At 39.5% G+C, this 20982-nt stretch overlaps 1 protein-coding gene across 9 annotated transcripts in view; it reads right to left on the reverse strand.

Annotated features, from left to right (window-relative positions):
• MBNL2 (muscleblind like splicing regulator 2) overlaps positions 1-20982 on the reverse strand; it is a 110208-nt gene that overhangs the window by 77691 nt on the left and 11535 nt on the right. The window contains exon 1 of one of the 9 annotated variants that reach the window (XM_071549279.1): positions 19938-19997. The exons of 7 other annotated variants lie outside the window; for them this stretch is intronic. The gene's annotated coding sequence lies outside the window, so the exon portion shown is untranslated. Of the gene's footprint in view, positions 1-15561; positions 15777-19937; positions 19998-20982 lie in introns of those variants that run through there. One more of the 9 variants, XM_071549288.1, reaches the window with a different exon arrangement.

Below are 20982 nucleotides of genomic sequence, written 5' to 3' on the forward strand. Positions count from 1 at the left end.
CACTGCTTCTCCTTCCCAGAATACCCTGTTATCTCAGGGCTCTAGAGGAAGGTTGCAACATGCCTGGTACCTGAACCCCCCTCCTATTGAATGTAAATCCCCTTAGTCCCATTGGCCCAGAGCCAAACCCCTTCTTGTTTTCTATTGGTGGGTTTTGGATCCCTCCAAGGCCCATATAAACCCCTGACCAGCAACAAACTCTTCTTCCTCTTCCTCTCTGGTGGTCTCTGTGTGTCCTTCTCAGGGGCTCTCAGGGGACCACATGAACAGGGGAAGCGGGGAGCACATTTTCTCCTAGGTAACGGAATAACCTCCAAGACCAAGAGAATCATCCAAACCATTGCAGATTGCATCCCTACAACAGACAGCAACACAGAGGTAAGAAGGAACCCCCAAAGGGATACCCCGCACCTGAAGGAGTAAAGAGCAGAGCAAGCAAGACAGAACACCCTCCCCGTGGTTGGAGTGGCTCCTCTCTGCAAGGTCCTTTACCTGGAATGCTGTATCCCACAGGACATGCTCCCTGGACCTGGAAAGCAAGGCTGGCTCTCAGGCGTCACCGGCTAATTTAAATCTCACTGTGTAAAATCCCCCACTAACCAACACAGAGAGGATCTTCCATCAAAATATGGTAATGTGAATAAAATAAGAAAGAAATTTTATGGACCAAAAAAGTCGCAGTCAGCATGCTTGTTAATTACATTTGAATAAATTATATCTTCAAGAAAGAAAAAGCAAGAGATTTCGTGTGGTGTACAGGCTCTTCTCATTGCATCAGCTTTCCAGATTAGGAAACAAGAGCAGAAGTGATGAAATAGCACAGAGGTATCATTTACCAGTGAGTACTATGTCAGCTTTGTGTTCTTCTCTTTAAACTAATTTCTAGTATTCATATTTTTTATATGTACCCTAAGATGAGGTATCTAGTAACATAGGACAATATACAGCAGAGTTTAGTAGTGTCTTTGCATAGTTCTGTAAAAAGATAGCATTAAAACTGAAATCAGGTTTCTGGCTCTTTCCTGAACTCTTGTGAAGTCACAAAAAATAATATTCCCTAAATTCCAGAAACAAGAGAAAATAGGACAGATTTCCACAGATCATCCCTTCTTTAATGGCAAATATGAATGGAAAGCCTGCCTGTCACCATAGCACTTTTAAGAAAAAACATTCAATTATAGTAGAACACAATGAATGCATTTTCTTCTACAAATTTCAAATGAAACTTATGAACATTTCTTTAATAATTTTCAGGGGTTTTTCCACTTTAAGATGTTAAACAGCTTCCATGAAGCAAACTAGCATTGCTCAAACGAGGAAGAAGCCAGAATTGCCTTATCAGAGAAGCAGACCACTGGTTTGATCAGGTGGCTGGGAGCCAAAAAGACTAAAATTCTAATCCTGGTTCATGTATTAATTTGACGTGAACCCAGAGGAAGTCAAAAGTGTCCTGACCTACAAAAGAACCATTATTGATTTTATTTGCATGACTTGGAGATTAACTATTCCAACATCTCTCTTTGCCTGTTATACAACCAGAGATTCATACTTGTGAACTGCAATTCAGATGAACACTTTACTCACAGACTACTTTAGTTAAGCCGACAGAAGTCCGGGGACAGACTAGAAAACATCAGTCTGTTTTATTTAAACTGAGCATGACCTTCAAATTAGTTTTGCTAAATGAGTCGTATTTTCCTTGTCAAGATCACTAATGTGCCAGGTTCAGGCTTTTTAGTATGTCCCATGCTATTTACAGTATGGCAACGAGCTTCTCGTTAAAACCCGCCGGTTCCCTTTGAAGTTGGCTTTACAATATAATAACACTAATGTCCTTTGTACCCAGGGAAGCAGGTGAGGAGGAAGGTGACTGTGAAACAACAGACACGGCCTGGGACCTTTTCAGCAACCCACCATACTACTTTGCCAATGGACCATGAAATATTTCTGCTGAACTTTAGGTCTGTAAAGAACTGGAGCCTACGAGAGTATTTTCTAACATCAAAGTGCTTCGAAGTCATGAAAAAACTAATGGTTATTATGCTTCAGTTAAAATGCAATTGCAGAAAACAGCTGGGGGGTTTTTTAGAGTTTTTTCCAGTGATCTTCATCCTACTCCACTTCACCTTCTCCTCCTCTCTTGGTTTGTACCTTTTGTAATTTAAACACTTTCTGTTTCAAAGTCCAAATTAACCTGATTTAATCCTCTAGGTGTATGAATTTCATACACAGAATTCTGTTCCCACCTTGACAAAAGGGCAAAAGCAATTTCTGTTTCTGTGCCTCGGCGAGCAGAGTTAATCATCCCCGGCAGCAATGACGTTATCACTTGGCCTCTTGTGGACACAAGTGTTTTGCTTTTGGCAGAGTGCAGCACGTAATAGCTATTAATCAAACCCAATTCCCCGGGAAAGGATACCCCAGTGCATTAGGAGCTTCTACCCACACCCAGCTGCAGACATGCCTTGTATTTATTTTTTTAGGGCTGTAAAATATTTATAGAAAAGTGTGCTTATGTACTGTGAAATTTTTATAGACTGGGATGGAGGGAGCACGTGATCAAATGACTGTTCTCACCTGCCAAAGGACCGATAACATGCTGTTACACAGGAGCGCAATTTAAAAGGGCTCAGGCTGTTGTCAATTTTCTATTTTTTCTACTTCAGTTTCGCACTAAGCCAAGAAGGCAGAATTCTTGCAAGGTATTTGTTTATGTGACAAACAGCATCCCTTTGCACTGAAAGACAAGGGTAAGTCTGAATAAATTAAGGACTCCATGTAAATTAAGACATGCTGAAATCACAAGCTGTGTTTTAAGACTGCCAACAGTATTATTAATAATATTCTCCAACAAATTACCCAGCTCTGGAAAGCTGCATGGCACAACCAAACCAAGCTCCCAAGTTGAGGGCAGGAAGAGCACTGCAAAATGCTAATTCCAACTGCCTCTTAAGTGCTAAAACCATTCTGCTGAATGGATTCCCTGCATGGAATCCAAGCAGCATCACTATTTTGAGATAAAATACCTGTATTTCTGTAATGTTCTCTCCATTTGCATTTCACCTGAGAACATGATAATAAAACACAAGGATGACCTTTACAGGTCAGCCAAAAAGTCCATCTTGCCCTAAATACAGTCAGCAACTATGGCCGATACCAGATATCCAGAGAAGAATATAGAACCAACACAGGCAGAGCTGATAATTTCCACAAATTTTCTCCCAGCAACCTGTAACTGATGTCTTTGTATTTAATAGGTCTCGCTGGATCTTTCTTCCATGGATTTGTCCAAACCCTTTTATATATGCTGCTCTGTTAGAAATGTCCTTTATCATGTGCATGAAAAGTAGGATACCAAGACGGAGCCTGACTGGTTCTCGCAATTGTTCACAAAAGCATAGACTCTCAGGAGAGGAGTGCAGATATGGAAGGAAACTCTTCAGGACTTCTTTGGAGATTCACAAAAATTTGAAAACCGCAAATGGAGCTGGAGATTAAGATGATTGATTACAAAACCCCTTCAGAAAACCTGTGTTGTTACTGCTTTTGCATTACCCCAATGTGTTAACGAGAAGAGAGAATGTTCCTTTTCCTCCCAGCAGAAGTGGAGCTTGGGGATAAGCACTTTTAAAATCTACCATAAGGGGAAGAAACACCAAGACCCCTTCTTCCATACCCCAAGCTGCATCACACCTAGGAACACTTCCAGAAGCAATTCTTTCTTAGCAATCCAACAGAGAAGCAAGAAAACCTGAGAGATACCCCAAGGAGCCCAAGCAAGGCACTCCTGCGTTCTGCCAGACTCAAAGCATTGTACAACCCTCTCAGACACATTTTGGAAGGAGCAACTCATCACAATGACAAAGTGCTTTCAGAAGGGAAAAGAAAAAACCTCAGTAGTGTCTTTAGTACTCAAAGAGCTGCCCAAGCAAACCTTCATCAAAGTCCATTTTATTACAAGGATTCAATTCCCTTTTCGCTCCATTAGTAGCATGCACACAACACACAACATCAGTTGTATTTACTTCCAAAACTAAAGCAATCCTCATGAAGCAGAACATATGCAAGTGCTTTACTTCTTACATATCTCATGGGACACAGTGCAAAGCCTGATTAAGTGCCTATGCCAGCACACTTTATATCTTACAGCAGTTAAAAAGACAGAACAGCAACCTAGCTCTAAAGTCACCTATAGAAAAGAAGATGGTTATCAAATACCTTCAAAGCCAATTTAATTTTATATTTTTTAAATAATGTTTTTATGCTAACATTCAGAGAGCAAATGTTTTATAAAACAGCAGCTGAAATCTCTCAGTAAAAGCCATTTTTTGAAAGACCCTTCCAGGTTAAGAAGAAACCAGTAATGGAGTTTCTGGCATGGCTCTGAATTAAAAAAAAGGTAGTACTTAACAGATTATTGGTCTCTTCTGAAAGAAGGTTGCCTTTTGTGTTGTAAACAGACATAGCTTCCTGGCTGATTATCTTTGGCCCTCCAAGGCAAATAAAATATTTAATCAAGTTCCATGTGAAGATGACAGTAGGAGATCTTCTTTTTAAAATTCATGCCATTATTTGTACACAAAAACCACAAAACACCACCACCAACAAAAAACTCCTCAAATCCAAATAAACCCAACATTTAAAACTTCAGAGGCTACCTGTGTTATATTTGACAATACATGATGCAAATTCATTCTCTCCAGAATAAAATAAATTTGCATTTAGAGAACCACTATTCCGTTGTCAAATAACCATCTCCAAGTTCAGGAAGTGAATGCTTTTCCTCTAAAATTGAGGGTTTTTTCAAATGGCAGCAGAGAAGCAAAGAAGAGCTTTTTTCTGTTTTCCTGGAAATCTTAAATACTTCTATTTAATCCTGAGCAAATAATGGAGTTACAACTGGAAGGACTGCAGGGTAACTGTCTGCAGACTTTGCCTACCAGAGTAAACATTTTTCTTCCGATCTCTACAGTGATGAATTTTGGTTTTGGTGTGCTGTGCTGCTACTGACCTTCCTTTTTGCTTGAGCACCAATTAAGAAGCACTGACCCAATAAAAATGGGTCATATCGATCTGTTGTTTTGATTTGTGTAACACGTCTCCCTCAGTCCAAGAAGCTCACCCCTGGTTGAAGAAAGTTACTTTTTAACTCAGTTTCATTTTAGAAAACAACCTTTTTTTTTTTTAAATTTATACATAAAAGGAGACAAAGTACTTAAACACAAAGAGGCTACAATGAAACAAACTCAGATTTATTAGGCTACAGTAAGGACATCGATGAGTTCATACTGATTTTTCTGACATGTGCATAGTTCAGTTGACTGCAACACTAAAGGGGGACATGAACTACATTCATATTTCTGAAAGAAAAAAAAAACAAAACCAAATTACAACAAAAAACCCCTTGCCACTATCTTTGAAAAGCAACTTCAATATACAGAGTCTTCCTTTTAATTTCTCTTAGCTGAGAAGCTGAAAAGGGACTGGATTCAGGCAGCCATACTGACTGGTTAGGCAGCGTTTGTGTCCCAGACCCAAGGCATGTCCCTTCCTTAAATCAAAAATTTTCTCAATATTTAAATTACAGTCTCTCTCTATTTTACCTCTGCTATTTACTGCGAAAACAGAGCAGTAGGAAAAAAAGTCTTTCCTACTTTCAATTAGGTGTTGCTGAAAACTTTCCTTAAGGAAATTTCAGCATTTCAAGGCCTCCTCTGACTGAAAGGTGAAAATACTGGAGGGCAAAGGCAGAAGTATTTTAGCAACATTGAAACAATTCCACCTCAATAGTTTATTTTCATATGGTTGAATTATTTTATTGTAACTTACATATTACCATGGAGAAGAAGTTATTCAGGAATATACTGTAAATTGTGTTTCAACAGGGAAGTTGAAAAATCAAGTTCTTTCATCCTTTGACACAACAACTTGCAATGTTTCTGCAGTGAAAACTGAACAGATTTCCCATAAAAGTTTTGACAGAGCACTTTTCCAGACCTTTTTCTACTCTCTCTGCTTACCTGTAAGTGCAGAGATTTCTCCCTCCTGCTGGGGATGGCAGCACAGCTAAGCACAGCCTGGCACTTGCCAGCGCTCCCAAAGCAATGGACACTCACCTGACACTGAGCACTGGCTCTTGGCAAGAGAGAACTTTCTGCTCACATTGCAGCGGAAAAACTGGACTGGTTAAAATATGTCTAGACATTTTTGTCCTTTTCAGAGCCTTAATTCATTTGTTGTATTCAAGTTTAGTCACAAAAGGATATTTAAAGCCACACTCTGTTTTGCACTTTAAAGTATGTATTACCTTGCACAATTTCTGTGTTAAATCATAATTCAAGAGGTTTCTTTGACAATGCACAGACATAACCTTGATATACAACACTGTTTGTGAAAGACATCAAATTTTCTGCATCACAAAGTATTAAATAGCAAAAAAAGAAAAAAAACCACCAGGATTTGGTCAAATAAATAACATCAGCAACAACACTGACAGAGAAAAAAACCTGTTCATAGAATCATAGAATCGATTGGGTTGGAAAATACCTCCGAGATCATCAAGTCCAACCCTAGGTTCGTATGTAAACATAAGAAGTGGACTGCTGCTGTTATGCTTACACACATTTTTATTCCAAGAACATTTAAAAAATTACTTCAATGTGTGTGTTGAACATGCCTCATTTTAATGCAGTATTTGCTTAGTTTGTAAATAAGAGATTTTGTATCTTCTAACCTTCAGTCTCTGTACACACTCTAATCTCTGACATTTGATAGGACCTCTTTCCATTTCATATAACATTTCCAGAACAAAGCAGGCAAGATATATAAAATCAAATCAGACTAGAAAATAAAAACCAAACCAAAATAAAGAAATAAACTAAAAAAAATTTAAAAAACCTCACTCTCAGTCAAAATTATGCCCTACAATAATTCTCTGCAACTTTACGGGCTGAAAAGTTTATATTACCAATATTTACCTTTCACAGAGATACACACTTTATTACAACACACAGACTCCAGAGATCCTGAAAACCTTTTTGAAAGGCCCTTCTCCACATTTATCCCTCTGCCCATCACCTGAAACAGTAGTAACCATGGTACCACTTTATAGCAACTGAACAGAACTGCTTGTCCTCTACAAAAAAAATGCTATTATACTCTGAAAAGACTGAAAAGTGAGAGACAGCAAAGATGCAGTGGTATCGCAGCTCTGTGCTTTTAGGATTTCTTACAGAAAAAGTTCACTCAATTTACATATTGAGGAGTGGGCATTTTTTAAAAATTTTAATTATTTTTATTCTGTAAAGTTGAATGGAAACCTACAATTTAAGGTCCCACTTTTTTTCACTGGACAAACAAGGTCTATTAGGAAAACAATTAAAGAACAAGCCTGCTGATGCACGAAGCACCATGCAACCTAAATTTCCTAACTGCAGCACTGGAGTCAATACAGTCATACAAATAAAAGACGTTAATATTTTTAAATCAGAAAAGTAGAAATTTGCCCACCAGTCCCATTTCAGGGCATTCATATTTACCTTCCAGTGAAGCACTTGAAAGATCTTTCCCCTAAGTGAAAAGTTTGCTGACTTTTCAGCTGTTGGAGACCCAGGCAGGTAAGATACAGGTGGTTATCTTTACCAAAGCAGAGTACTACTATTAAGTCTGGTTTCATTTAATTTCACTTCTCATTAAGAAAAAAACAAACAGACAAAAGAAAACCACAAAAAACCCTCATCAAAAACAACCAAGAAAAAAAACAAACCACCAACCACCTTACATATGACAAGAATCCTCAAGTTCAAGGACCCACTACAGAACCCCACTGCAGCTCAGCTACCTCTTGTCCACTTCACTGGAAGGCTGAAAACATCAGGTACATTTCATAAAAGCTTACCACCTACAAATATGTTTACAAGCAACTACCCATTTTTATTAAGGAATACAATTCTGACAATGGTAAGGAAAATCTAGAAAATACAAATCCTAAAAGCTCAAAACTAAGCAAAATGAAAGCAAAGGTATTATCTTTGTAACCAGATGATTTTTGTGGAACTCAATTACTGTGATGACATAGGTCTTACAGATGTTAAAAGAAATTTATTTTAAAAAGGTAGCTAAAAGGGCTAAGCATTTGCAAACACTATGAAGACTGAAGTCTGAGCAAAAGTTCAGCATCAAAAAATTCTACAAAAGTCCTCAAACCCAACAAACTCACAAGATTAAATATCATGGGTTTACTTCTAATAATCTACTGTAATTTTCATAATTAAGTTGGCCAACTTCCTCTGCTATGCAACATCACCATGAACAATAAGATAGTTTGCAGTTAAATTTTTGCAAAGTCATATCTGAAGCCAACTGTGAAGAGTTACAAAAGGGTCTCATGAAAATGAGTACACTGGATGATAAAATGACATCAGTTTAACATAAAAATAGGCAAAAAAATGAGGATGACAGGAAAAGCAGACAAGTCATGAATAGTATATACACAACACTAAGTTCAAACAAGACACTGCTGCAGAGGAAGGATCATATGGACATTAGAAGCAATTAGGTGAAGATTTCTGCAAAACATTCAGCGGTTGATGGAGTATAAAGCAAGGAAAACACTTGGTACTATCAAAGGAAAACAGAAAAGAATTATGCTACTGTGTATAGTCACAGAGCATGTAACTCTGGAATGATAAAAGAGTGAGAGAACAGCAACAGCACCATCAGCACTGCAGAAAGGCTTACATATACAAAGAGGCAACAGGAAGGCTTTTGACAACAGAAGGAATACAAAATTCATGCAGACTGATGAGAAGGACCACCAGATTTTGACTAGGATGCAGGGGTGACTCAGAGATTTACCGGTGCAAGCCATACAAAAGACAGCTATCTTTGCACACAGCAAACCAGACAAGGGTGAAGTTAAATGGCAGGTGACAGGCTGAAGGTCTAAAATGCGAACAACTTTAAAAAATAGCTTTTTGGCTTAAAAATCAGATTAGTTCAATAGTCATCACAATCAAAAATGCCTACCATGGTCAAGGAGGAAAGCCCTCATCAGAAAGCCTCTCACCCCTGGTGACTGAGGCCATGCATCATTCAAGGCACATACTGCTGTCCTCAGCTTACCCTTCTGCCTTCTCCACCTTGGGGTGGCAGCTTCTTACAAGCAGCACAGTTCTGCAACCAAGGCTGGCTACAGGCCCATGTGGACATGCTGATCTTCAAGCCCTCCTGTGAAAAACTCAACCCTTTCATCCCCTATTTCAAACAAACTGATTTCACAGAAAGCAAACTCATCCTACCTAGCTTTCAGCAGTTAAATTCATCACTGGTGACCAAAAAGCCCAGTCTACTTCACCTTCCTCATGCCAAAGAGGAGACAAGCACCTCCAAATGATGATATTAAGAACATGAAGGCACAGCTTCATCTCCTGGGGTCACCATAAAGCCACCGACCTAACTGGACAGACACATACCTAGAAGGACCAGCAGATCACACAAGAGACTGTGCCATCTGCTTTGCACTCCAGAGGAACAATTTACCAACTTGGGAAGGCAAACAAACCCTTTCCAGAAACATGTGTTTGTTCTCAGGCCTTACTCCCTTGCCTTTCAGTTGTGTCCTCCTCTTCAAGAGACTGGAGAAATAAACTGGGACAGAACAAGAGTGGAAAACCAGAGGATGACAGGGACTGCACCCCTCACACCCCATGGAAGTGTCCAATGACTTCCAGCTCAACAGGTGAGGACCAGGTCCAGGAGACCAGCTCAGTTCCAAGTATTGCTCTCCAGCTTCTCCCCCTGACATGGATGTTGTGGCTTCTCACCACTTAGGACCCCTTACACCAAAGATTAAGCTGACGGCTAGTTCCCCACTGGCATCTCTACTTCAAAGAGCTGCTACTGTGGATACCAAAGCCTTTGAAAGTGGCCTCACTGCACAAAGTCCTGAGAGCTAAATGAGGTCTTTAAAAAAAAAAAAAAGGCGGGAGGGGTGGGGGGTGAGAGAAAATGCATTGGCTTTATAAACACATCAGTGGGTCCACTTGCAAAGCTTTTCATGCCTTCTCCAACGTGGCAAAGAGAATCTTAGGGGTTTTAGCCAGGGCACACCTCCTCAACCCCTTAAAATTATGGCAATAAAGCAATCCATCCCTGTAATGAGACCCAGCATTAGCAGAGGGGAACTAAACTACACAAGGGAATTGTGAAAAAATACACACGAAGCAAAAAAGTTTTTCAAGCCAAGCGCTAGAACTCCAGGACAGCGGCGCGCCGTGCTGCCGGAGCATGTTCAGCATGCCAATAAGGACTGCAGCACTGCAATCCCCAGCACCAGCAGCCCACGCACTGGCATCCTCCTCTGCAAAAGCCTCTTGCCAGCTGGAGGAGCTGCCCCAAGCCCCACCGACTTTTGGCTACAGGGTGAGGAGATGAAGGTGGGAAAGCTGGCATTGGTCTCCTCGTGACAGACAGAGGCTGTGGCTGGGGATGCTGTGCCACAGGTGAACACAGCCATCAGGAAAATCCCATACATGTTATTGCAGCCTTTTGAGTAAAAAAGAATGAGGCATTGCTGAAGTTCTGAATCATTAACTGGGCACAGAGATACACACCTGCCAGCAGTGAGCCCGCCTGTCCCACCAGAGGCACAGTCAGAGGTGTCTGCTGACAAACCAATGCAGCTCTAGGCTTGATCTATGCATACAGCTGCTGATAACAGCACTGCAGACCATCTGAAAAGTGGAAAGAAATACTCCAAAAAGACAAAAATGGACTAAAACCAGGCTTTGCTGTTCTACGAGGCAGCCACCTCCCCACCTCAACATCAGGAGGAGTGTCCCACAGAGAGCTGCCAAAAGAGTGTCAAGGCACAAACCCTGCATTGAAAAATCATCCTTCTGAGTACTTGAAAGTAACAGAAATCTTGTTACTTGGGAATTTTAGTTTAGTTTTAAACTAAGTTCAAAACACTGTCCGTAATACCTGTAAAGTGCAAAAATCATGAGAGACTCAGGAAATTAAAGAGTGGGGGGCTGTACCATTCAGTGTACCTGAAACATATATATCAGAGAATTTGGGGGAAAGAAGTGCCAACAGCATTATATTCCTCAGAAACCCAAGGAAAAGGTATTCAGTCTGGATAGCAGAGCGCTCTAGAGGGTTAAAAGCAGAATAAATCATTTTGTAGGCCTATCTCTTAAAATCAATCATACACAAAAAACATACTGAAAAGTTGCCTTCCGAATTCCCACCAAAAACCAAACCAAACAAACATTTCTAACCAAGTCCTAGCTTTGTCCTTCCATAAAACTACCAAGGGAAAATATTTCTGCATTTTTCCTTAGCTGTACTCCCTGCAGGAGAGAAGATTTTACAGCACATGAACCTCCAGACTGACCTTGTCTCTATTTATGAGTTCAGCAATGTGTGATACCCAGATCTTCCCAAAAAACTGTTTATTATCCACTCAGAAAATGATAAAAATAAATCCTTGATCTAAAATAGAAAAAATTAATAGACTCTGAAATGAACCATCTGTTCCTATTTCTTGATTCATTTCTTTATGCAATGACTGTACCACTAAAACCCTCCCACTGTCTTTATTAGCTCTTTTTTTGTGTTACAAAAATCACAAAGATGAAAAAACATGTTTTTATGTGTGTGTGTATACATTTATAAACATACACCTAGAAATGAAAAAGGGAGCAAGAGAAACAAGCAATTAAAAGAAAAATACTAATAATTTAAAAAAAAAGAGTGTGAACTTCTGTGTTTATCACTTTGTTTACAGCTGAGCTCTTCTAACTGGCGAAGTCTTGGGTATCATAAGCCCACCAGGTCCTTTGCCAGACTTATGACTGCAGGAATCCTACAGGTCTTCTGCAGAAGCAGCAAGCTGAACCCTGGCAGTTCTCAACAGCTTTAGTAATCATCAGTAGCAGAGTCCCCTACAAATTAGTATTCCTTTGTGCTAGTTGTAAGGATATTGCATTTCATCCCTTGTTAGGTATGCTCTTCCATTTTCACATCTCCAAGTTTTCCTTTTTTAGCGTGCCTCAAACACTGAACGAAGAACTTGACATTGTCAGCATTATTTGAGGGAGAGCTCCATGTTTTAACAGCTTTATTACAAAAGAATAATAAAAAATTGTGGAGATTAAGAAGTTGGCAGATGCTAGAAAGGGGCTGCATAACTTCTTTCTCCTTATCTACTCTCTGCTCCAAATAGTCTCAAACAGTTTTTTTTCTAAAAGAAGACTTTTTTAAAAGAAGACTCCCTATATCAATAACCAACAACTGTCACTGCATTTGCTAATACTGTATAGGAAGATTACTTTAATTAGTCAAGCTGTTAATACTGCTATTATTTGAACTAGTTTTCAGCATTGACACTCTCTTGAAATGAGTTTTGTTTTCCTCAAGCTATGGTTTCAGCCTGATTCACATTAGTTTAAACCATAACACATTATATTAAACACATCAAATTAGCTTCACAACCAAAGGTTTTAAAAAGAAAATACATATAATAATTTCTAAATCAAGTGATTTTATTCTCTTTTGCTACAATTTTGTAACAGCCATACTCATAAAAAAGAGGAAAAAAATGATTTAGCTTGAAAATGTGTTTCTTTCCCGAAAGAGGAAAAAATCCTCAAAGACAGAAATTTCTAGTAACATTAGGAAGGATGGTACCACTAATAGCTATCACATGCAAGTTAAATCTTAGCAATGTGTCTAATTAATGATTTAGGCAATTGAAATTGTATGCAAAATCATTAATAAGGAATTTCAATTGAACACTAAGTCTTTTTCTCATCTCTCAATACTGTAAAAACGGAACACTTTACTGAGCTTTTACAAATAAACACAGTGCAGATTATTCCTAACATACTCATGAGCAACAGAGAAGATTCATTCACAGCACAGGTGAGATCAGAGTGCCTGAAATCTCACATAACATTGAGTCACTTTTCTTGCTCAGAAAAATAAAATTGTAGCATATCATTATTTTACATTTCTGTAAAATATACACTTACAAAGGAAGAATTTGATTTGGCTTTATAAACATCCTATAGTCAAGCACCATAATTCAGGACCTGAAACTCATTAGAAAATTCTACCTTGGGAAAATGAAGAGAATAATTCTAAACAAAGTAATTATTCCTTGAAAACAGACAGACTGCACACAGTAAGACGTTACCACACTAATAGTGCTGATGAAATCCACACAGCAATTAAGCGGAAAGATACTACTAAATGAAAAGAGGCACCAGAATCTGGTCCAAAATACTTTTAATACCAGCTATTTGTATAATAAATGTGAATACAGAATATTTACTACCACCTCTACCCTTCAAGATGAAGGTTCACTTACCTATCCATATGAAGGACTAGTACACACATTAACCAGGAAGGAATTTTGAAAATCCTTTTGTTGCTTGATTGTCTGTCAGTAGTTTGATTCAAACTATTTGACTGAGTGATGAATGCAAATTTTCTCTTTAGCAGTCAGGCATAACAAGGATAACTCGAGATACTGTGATCTCCAAGGTATGAAAAACAGTCACTTAAATCATTTGAAACTAAGAGACTGTCTCAAAAGAGGAGAGTGAAAAGTTTTCACAGGAAGCTGCGTATAAAAATTCTTTTATTTTCAAAAACGGTAAGTTCATCTCACATTTTATAGCTTGAAAAATTATTTCACTTGCTTCTAATTATCAATCTTTGCCTTACATGCTTAACAGTCTGCACACAAACAACACATTCAAGCATCAATAGTGATAGACAGTTAAACATACATATCCATACCCTATGGGTTTGTAATAATAACGCTCTACACCCTGACATGTTTCACTTGTTGCAGAGCTTGAAATTCTCAGAAGACACAAGGTTGATTTTATTTAGAAGACTGCAGCATTCACAAATAACCAGTTCATGAACTAAATACATGTCAACAACCTCACTGCAAGTACTTGGCCAGCAAATGGGGTAGTCGTATCAACCTCCCCTGAGCATAGTCAGCTCTGAGGAGCTGGGAGGGGACACTGGGAATTCTCAGAACATGTCCTGTACTACTTGAAAAATGGGAGTGGTGATGGACAGTTGGTTTTGAAGGGCCTACTTAACACAATTACCTTTAAAATCAGTGTAACTCATTCCTAAGATAAATCTTTAAACTTTCCCAAAAATTACACCACTGAAAGGTTTTCTAGGCAGTAAAAGATTCTTTTACCTAATTCCTCTTTAAAAAATTGATCTTTAGTCTTCCTCAGTCCATACACTTTTTTCCCCTCCCTATGTCCTATTTGAATACAAATATCTATATGCAATATTCATGGATATTACAGCAGAAAAAGATGACAACATTCTCTTGCTGTTTCAACTGTTACTCTTAGGAAAAAGAAAAAAAATTAAAGAGCTCTATTATAAACTGTACATATAAGTGATGCTTCTATAATCCAACTGAAGTCAGTATGTTGATTCAGGTCACTAACTGGGTGAGATTCTGAAAGACACTGAGCACCATCAATGCATATGGCAGTCTGAGAAAGTTCAAGAGGCTTCAGCACATCACAGGATCAGGAAATGTTCTCAGTGCCCTCCTGCAACATAATGGTAAAGTTTGCTTTCTATCTAATAAATAATAACTAATAACTACTCTACTGTTCTCGAATTTCAGACTCCTGCCTAATTATCTTTTCCTTCTCTCCAGAGCATTTAACATAAATCTTCACCATTCCTTCTTGAGGCTCCTCCTCTGCAAGAAAGTTGATGTGCCTTAGCACAGTGAAATCATTGCTCTAAAAGCCAGCCTGCTCATTAAATTATTCTGCTAGCTGTGTGTTCTCTCATTAAAAATGTATAAAGATCAGATAAATGCAGCACATATTATTAACCTTGTTTTCCTTGCTTTCATGTACAGGTTCTGTTTTGCTGTTGAGACAAAGACCAGGAAAGGAAAGGGGAAATGCTCAGCTAAACTACAATATGAAAAACTCTCCCTGCTTTCCTTCCAGAGCACACAAAATCACAGTGCAGTCAAAAATGCCCATGCTTTTACAACAGGGTAAAATACTGTAATCTCATTGTATGGCTCCTACAAGTCTAAAACAGGCAGTCTTGGCTTTAGTTAAAGCCTCTGATAGGGAATTATTTAGATCAGCCAGCCTAATTCACCTAAATCTTCAAACATAGCTGCTATAAACTTCACAGATTTCCAGGCTGGCTCCTTCTCCTCCTGCAAGCCAGGCAGCACTTCCAGACAACAACCCAGCTAAAAATCCAATTAGGGTAGCAGCACTTCTGAAACATACTGACCTATTTCTTTTTTTACTTGTGTTAATATGCATATACTCATGTTCTATTTCTGAAGAGAGCTATTTACACTGGAAATTAATACCCTTCGAAAACAAGTTACCATAAAACCCACCTATTGCACCCAGACAGGATCTACTCAGCAGAGGAACACCATTTCCCCGACTCCCGCAAGCAACACAGGCAGTCTGCAGCATACTGCAGCTAACTCTTTAAACATTCGATAACAGACAATGATCCTCCTACCTTGTTTAGCCCTGTCTATTCGACACATTCCCAACGTGAACAGGAACATCTGATATAAACAAACAGCCATATCTTCCCCATCGCTTCATGGTAACTAATTCTCATGTGAGACGATGAGCAGACTGTATTTTTTTTTTCCCTCAGAAAGCCTTGTGCCTTATCTGGGGATTTTTCCTTAGATGATGAAGCAAAGACACAGCCTAAACTCTGTTGCTGAAAGACTGCAGCCCTTCCTTCTCACAGAGCCCTCCCAGCATATGGCAGCCAATCACACCCAGCTTCGTCAGCCCTACTGCTCTTAAACTGATCCTAACAGGATGATTGACACAGCAACACAGCACTTCTAATGTGTAAAAACAATGCATCCATACCGACGAACTAGGAATTTCCCTCGCACAGGGAAGGAGTTTTACTGGTGAGGTAAAGCAATACCTCCATGAAATCACATACGCAGCAAAAGCAAACAACTCCCTTCCCCTCCACTGCAACAGGAGCTATACCATTTCTTGCACAAGGATTTTCAAAGCTTTTGCTAATTGTAAACACATGCACAAACAACGTTTCTGTAACTGCAAAACTGCAATGATGCTGGTTTGGCTGTAAAGGTGGGCTGTGTACCATAATAAACCATCTATCTTTTATTTTAACATGCAGCCAAAACGCACTCCGATTCACACAGTAATATTCTTATTTTAATACTGCATAATCTTATATGCAACATCTGCATTTAACAGCAATACAAGCATAACATCTTCCTGAGTATTTCAGACCAGTTGGTAGGGACTGCGAGTATAGGATGCTTCTCAATGAAAACATGAGCTACATGATGGTGTTTTAATTCAGATCCGTGGCAGACAAATCACATCAGCAGCATGTGAACTGCAGTTCGTGCAATTAGTTGGCATTAGATGTTCATTTGCATCAAGGTTCTGGCACAAGGACTATGATATCAGTTGCCATTTTCAAGTCAAGCGGTGGGGCAGCTCGACACACTTGGTACATAAGGTCTGGTATCAATCAACTCTTTCACAAATATTACTGAAGTTTTAAAACACGAGAACAAAGCAGCCAAGGATTATTGAACAAGAGTTGCAATTAAGAAAAATACAGAAAGGAGCTTAAGCTGAAAGTCAATCTTTATCCAGAAAGGGATAAAGATTGCAGTGCAACACTACTTTAGACAGCAGTTTAGGCAATTCAAGCCATTACTCAAAAAATGTGTAAAATGTGTTTAAAATGCCACTAAAAGTTTAGAAATATGAATAGACAAGAGGAAAACAAAGCTTTCATTCACTGGCAGCTCTGTCTCAAGGCCCCATTGTTTCCTATGGACTATTTTGCATATTATAAACACAGCTTCCCAAAAATCCATTATTCCTCTATCCTGCAAGCAACAACTCTCCTTTGGGCTCCACCATCTCCCACTTAATTTGTGAAAACCCTCCCTCCCTTTCCAGGCATGGCTGAAATGTGCTCCTGCTGAGAATGCTCCTGCCAGCCAGCCCTTGCTTGCTGTTCAATCAGCCCCTCCATTCTGCTCTATTCTGTCCTGTAAAAAAAAACCAAAACAAAACAAGCTCCCCCTCTACCACCCCGCCCCCGAAAAAAACCCAAAACCAAATAGTTAATTCTGGTGGGTTTGAGAGACCCTGGAGACAGAGGTGGTAACTCCACCTATTACTGAGATGGCTTGGAGCATCTTGTCAGGATTTTCCACATTCTTTTGACTTTGCCAAACTCGAACTGCCCTTGTTAAAAATTTTCCATGCTGGACATCTGCTGCAGGATTTATTTACTTTTCTGCCAAAACACAGTTTGCCTGTTTCTCAGTTAGCCTGGACAACAAAATGTTCTTCTGCAGTCCTTTAATTCATTCACTGGGGAACTCTGGCTTCTCTGCCCATCTTGGGGCAGTCTTGAAATTTGACAAAGAGCTGGTAATTGGTGGGGTTTTTTTTGTTTTGGATGGTTGATTTTTTTGTTAAATCAAGGCTACATTTTTGCTATGCATATAAAAATATTTTCCTATTTGACAAAGCTTTAAAACCTGCTAGCATTCGGCTGACTCACAGCATCTTTTTAATTTTTGTTTCTGACCCCTACAGAGCAAACCTCAGAAAAGGTTCTACAGTGAGCGTCCGTCTCCTTCAGCCATCCACCCACATGCAGCTGGAAAGGCACCAGCCCCACAGTGTGACTGAGCATGTAATGGGCTCAAGTTACAGGAGATTAGCAGGATTTCCCCTGTAACTGCTGCTCCCATCTGCCAGAGACCAGACATTGGAGCTGACAGCAGGAAGACAACCTCGCCTGTTGCTCCCATGACCCTTCGGCTGGTGCCCCAGGGACATGCCTGAGACTGGCCCTTGAGAGAGCACTGCAAAAGGGGTGTCAGAAAGGTCAGGTGGGCCAAAGCATGGCTTGAAGTTGGGCAGAAGTGGGAGAGAGCGATGAAGCGGAGAGGGAGAAAGGGATACAAGAGACAGGAGTCTGGAAATTCTGGGTCTGGTCCAGCAGAAGGTTATAACACAGAGGAAGATGGTGCCCAAGCCAGAGAAGGGAGAGTAAGCAGCACAGGCACCACCAGGAGCCAGTCACCCTCTCCACAGACCATGTGAACATTGATATCATACTGCAACACATGAGAAGAGCTTCTGTGGTCTGTCAGTTTGCCCCTAAACAGGAAGGAAACTTTCAAGTTACCTCAACCCCAGCATCCACAAATACAAGTCACTAACACAACAACTCAGAAGGCGAGGGTTCAGCACTGCCTGCGCAACCCCACTTCAAGTGCCACGGCTTCACAGTGTATACGCTGGTCTTCAACCACTGTAGAGCTTTACCTGCAGACAAACAGGGTCGAGGTGCTCCCAGATACCATCCCTAGGACTCCTGAATCCAATCCGCAAAACTAGCAGCCAGGCACCCACCCAGATCCTCATGTGGATTGTTATGTTTTAGATTCTCTTGTGACAAAGGATCAAAAGCCCCTCAATTCAGTAAGATGTACTGAAAAAACATCCCATCCCATTTGTGGGCCTCTTAGCTAGGACTCATCAAAAAGTTCAAGACAAAATATAAGCTCTTTCTCAAAAATTGTGCTTTGAGTAGTGTCATAACAAGGCATGAGTTCATGGACTGAAGAAAAAGATATATTTAAAAATAATTGCTCTGTACATTGAGGAGTGAATACTTTCAAAGTGACTAATCTTAAACAGAGATGTGCCCATGCACCCAGTAATTTTCCATTTCAGTTACAAAGAAAAAGGCCAGAATTTCAATTTTCAGGTCAATTTATACAACCCTATTATATATTTAATTGCAAAACAACATCATCTTAGAGAAGCTGAGAAATTCACATGTCAAACTCAACAAAGAATAACACACAAAGGTAAATTCCCAACTCAGAAAATGCCATCTGCTCTGCTTGACATGATCCTGTAATTAATGAATCAAGGGGAAAATGCTGTTAAATATGACTATTACACATAATTTTCTGAATGATGTTGATATAACTTTTGAAGAAAAGCAGACTATTTTGGAAGTAATAAGGAGGAGGAGAACTGAAATATGCAGAACCCACACAGTTATTTTTCCTTCTTTACTCTGGATTCACTGGGATTAGGTTTAATTCCAGAAACAACAAAACTTGTCAACTTAAAGAGAGTTTTGCAAGAAGTGTGGACCATATGTAACAGTAACACTGAAGTCATCAAGCAATTTATGTGACATTCAGTGCAGCAGAGATGATTTTGAGCCTTGCACAGATGACCTATGGAAACAGTGACATTTTGGTTAAGTTCAGCGATGACAAAAAGAACTGCAGAACTATTTCCTGTGTCAGTAATAGACTCTTCCTTTGGTAACTTCCCACAACTGTTACTACGAGCAAAATTCAGCCTTGGTAGCTATGGTCTGAATGACAGCATAAAGAAAAGTCAAAGCAGCTGCCAAGATTTTAAAACTAGGCACTCATGCATAGTACTGCTGATGCCAGCCTTTGCAAAATACCTCAGTCTCTGTATCAGGGTTGAAGTGATGGTAGAAATCACAATAAGTTACAAAAATTAAGACTAATGTAAAAATTCCAAGTTACTGACAGGAAATAGATATGCTCTTCTGATAGGACAGGTTTAATTTTGGTTTTTAAAATAGGTTTATCAGAAGAACTTTAAGTCCAGCTATTCAACTGTTTTAAGTTCCCAGAACTCAGACATCCCAAAATCTCCCTAACCTAGGAAAACTGGAGATTGACTGTACACAGAAATGAAAACAGACTATTCTATTTTCATTATATATGCTGAGAGAAATATAAAATGAAAGCACACCACAGAAGCAAGCACATATTCTAGTTATATGTTAAGAATCAATCTTACCAAAATTAAGGTGGCTCCTGGAGGCCTTCCAGATGCTCTCCCTCCTTCCACTGCTCATGTAAGGAATTTAAGCCGTGTCTAAATTGTGAGATCCAAACACATGGGTTCAGACATGCATCCAGTCTGCATCCTGACTTTATTTTAGGATGACACCGATTCCCCATAAGGATGAAAACTAAGTACACGTGCACCATTCCTTCACAGGGTGGTTCCAGTTGGGAAGGGTGATGAAGCATCAGCCAGAGGAGAACTGCAGTACACTCCAACCAAGCTTTTGTAGCTGAATGTTTGAGACACATACACCGGGTGCCATGGAGAACTGAGCTGCCTCTGGATTGTAGCCTTATGCACTTAGCTTGAAATATATTTGACCAAATATACACAACTACATTTCACTGAGTCATTTCACTCCCCCTCTCTATAGTCACTGAAGAGAAATAGGTATTTGTGGGCTATGATTCATCCTATCCCAAAGCTGCTATATTAAGAGATTCCATCATATCCTAAAAGCATCTGTGTTCCTCTATTGGTTACCTGAGATGGTCACACTTAGGCTTCTTCCATCATGTTCTTCATTAAGCATTTAAGAGATGAAATCTTACTACAGGAGAAGCTTCATTAGGAACATAAATGTTTCGACACTTCAGTTACATGCACTGGATAGTCCTTTCAATTTGCAAATTCATTTCAAATATCTGAAGACACCAAACAGCAAAAGGACACCTGTATTTTGACAAAGTACAGTTACAGCTTTGGTGTAAATCCTCAGCTTGCCATAAGCATGTTCCAGCTATGTTACTATATAAGCTACATAAGCTTGTTCTCTAAGCTATGCAGAACAGGTTCCAGGGTTTTTTTTTTCCTCCCCCTGATTGAACACCAGTCCTTGCACTCACTCACACCATCCTCCTCTGAACAACCAATGGACACCAAATTAATCTAAGAGGAGTTGGACTGGGATTCTCCTGATTTTCATTTTGGAGGGGGACCTTTCTGGGGAGAGGGAAGGTTGGTAAAATAACCAATATCTTGCTGGCTCTATAAG

This window comes from Pithys albifrons, chromosome 1 (assembly GCF_047495875.1).
Source record: "Pithys albifrons albifrons isolate INPA30051 chromosome 1, PitAlb_v1, whole genome shotgun sequence".
Taxonomy (NCBI): domain Eukaryota; kingdom Metazoa; phylum Chordata; class Aves; order Passeriformes; family Thamnophilidae; genus Pithys; species Pithys albifrons.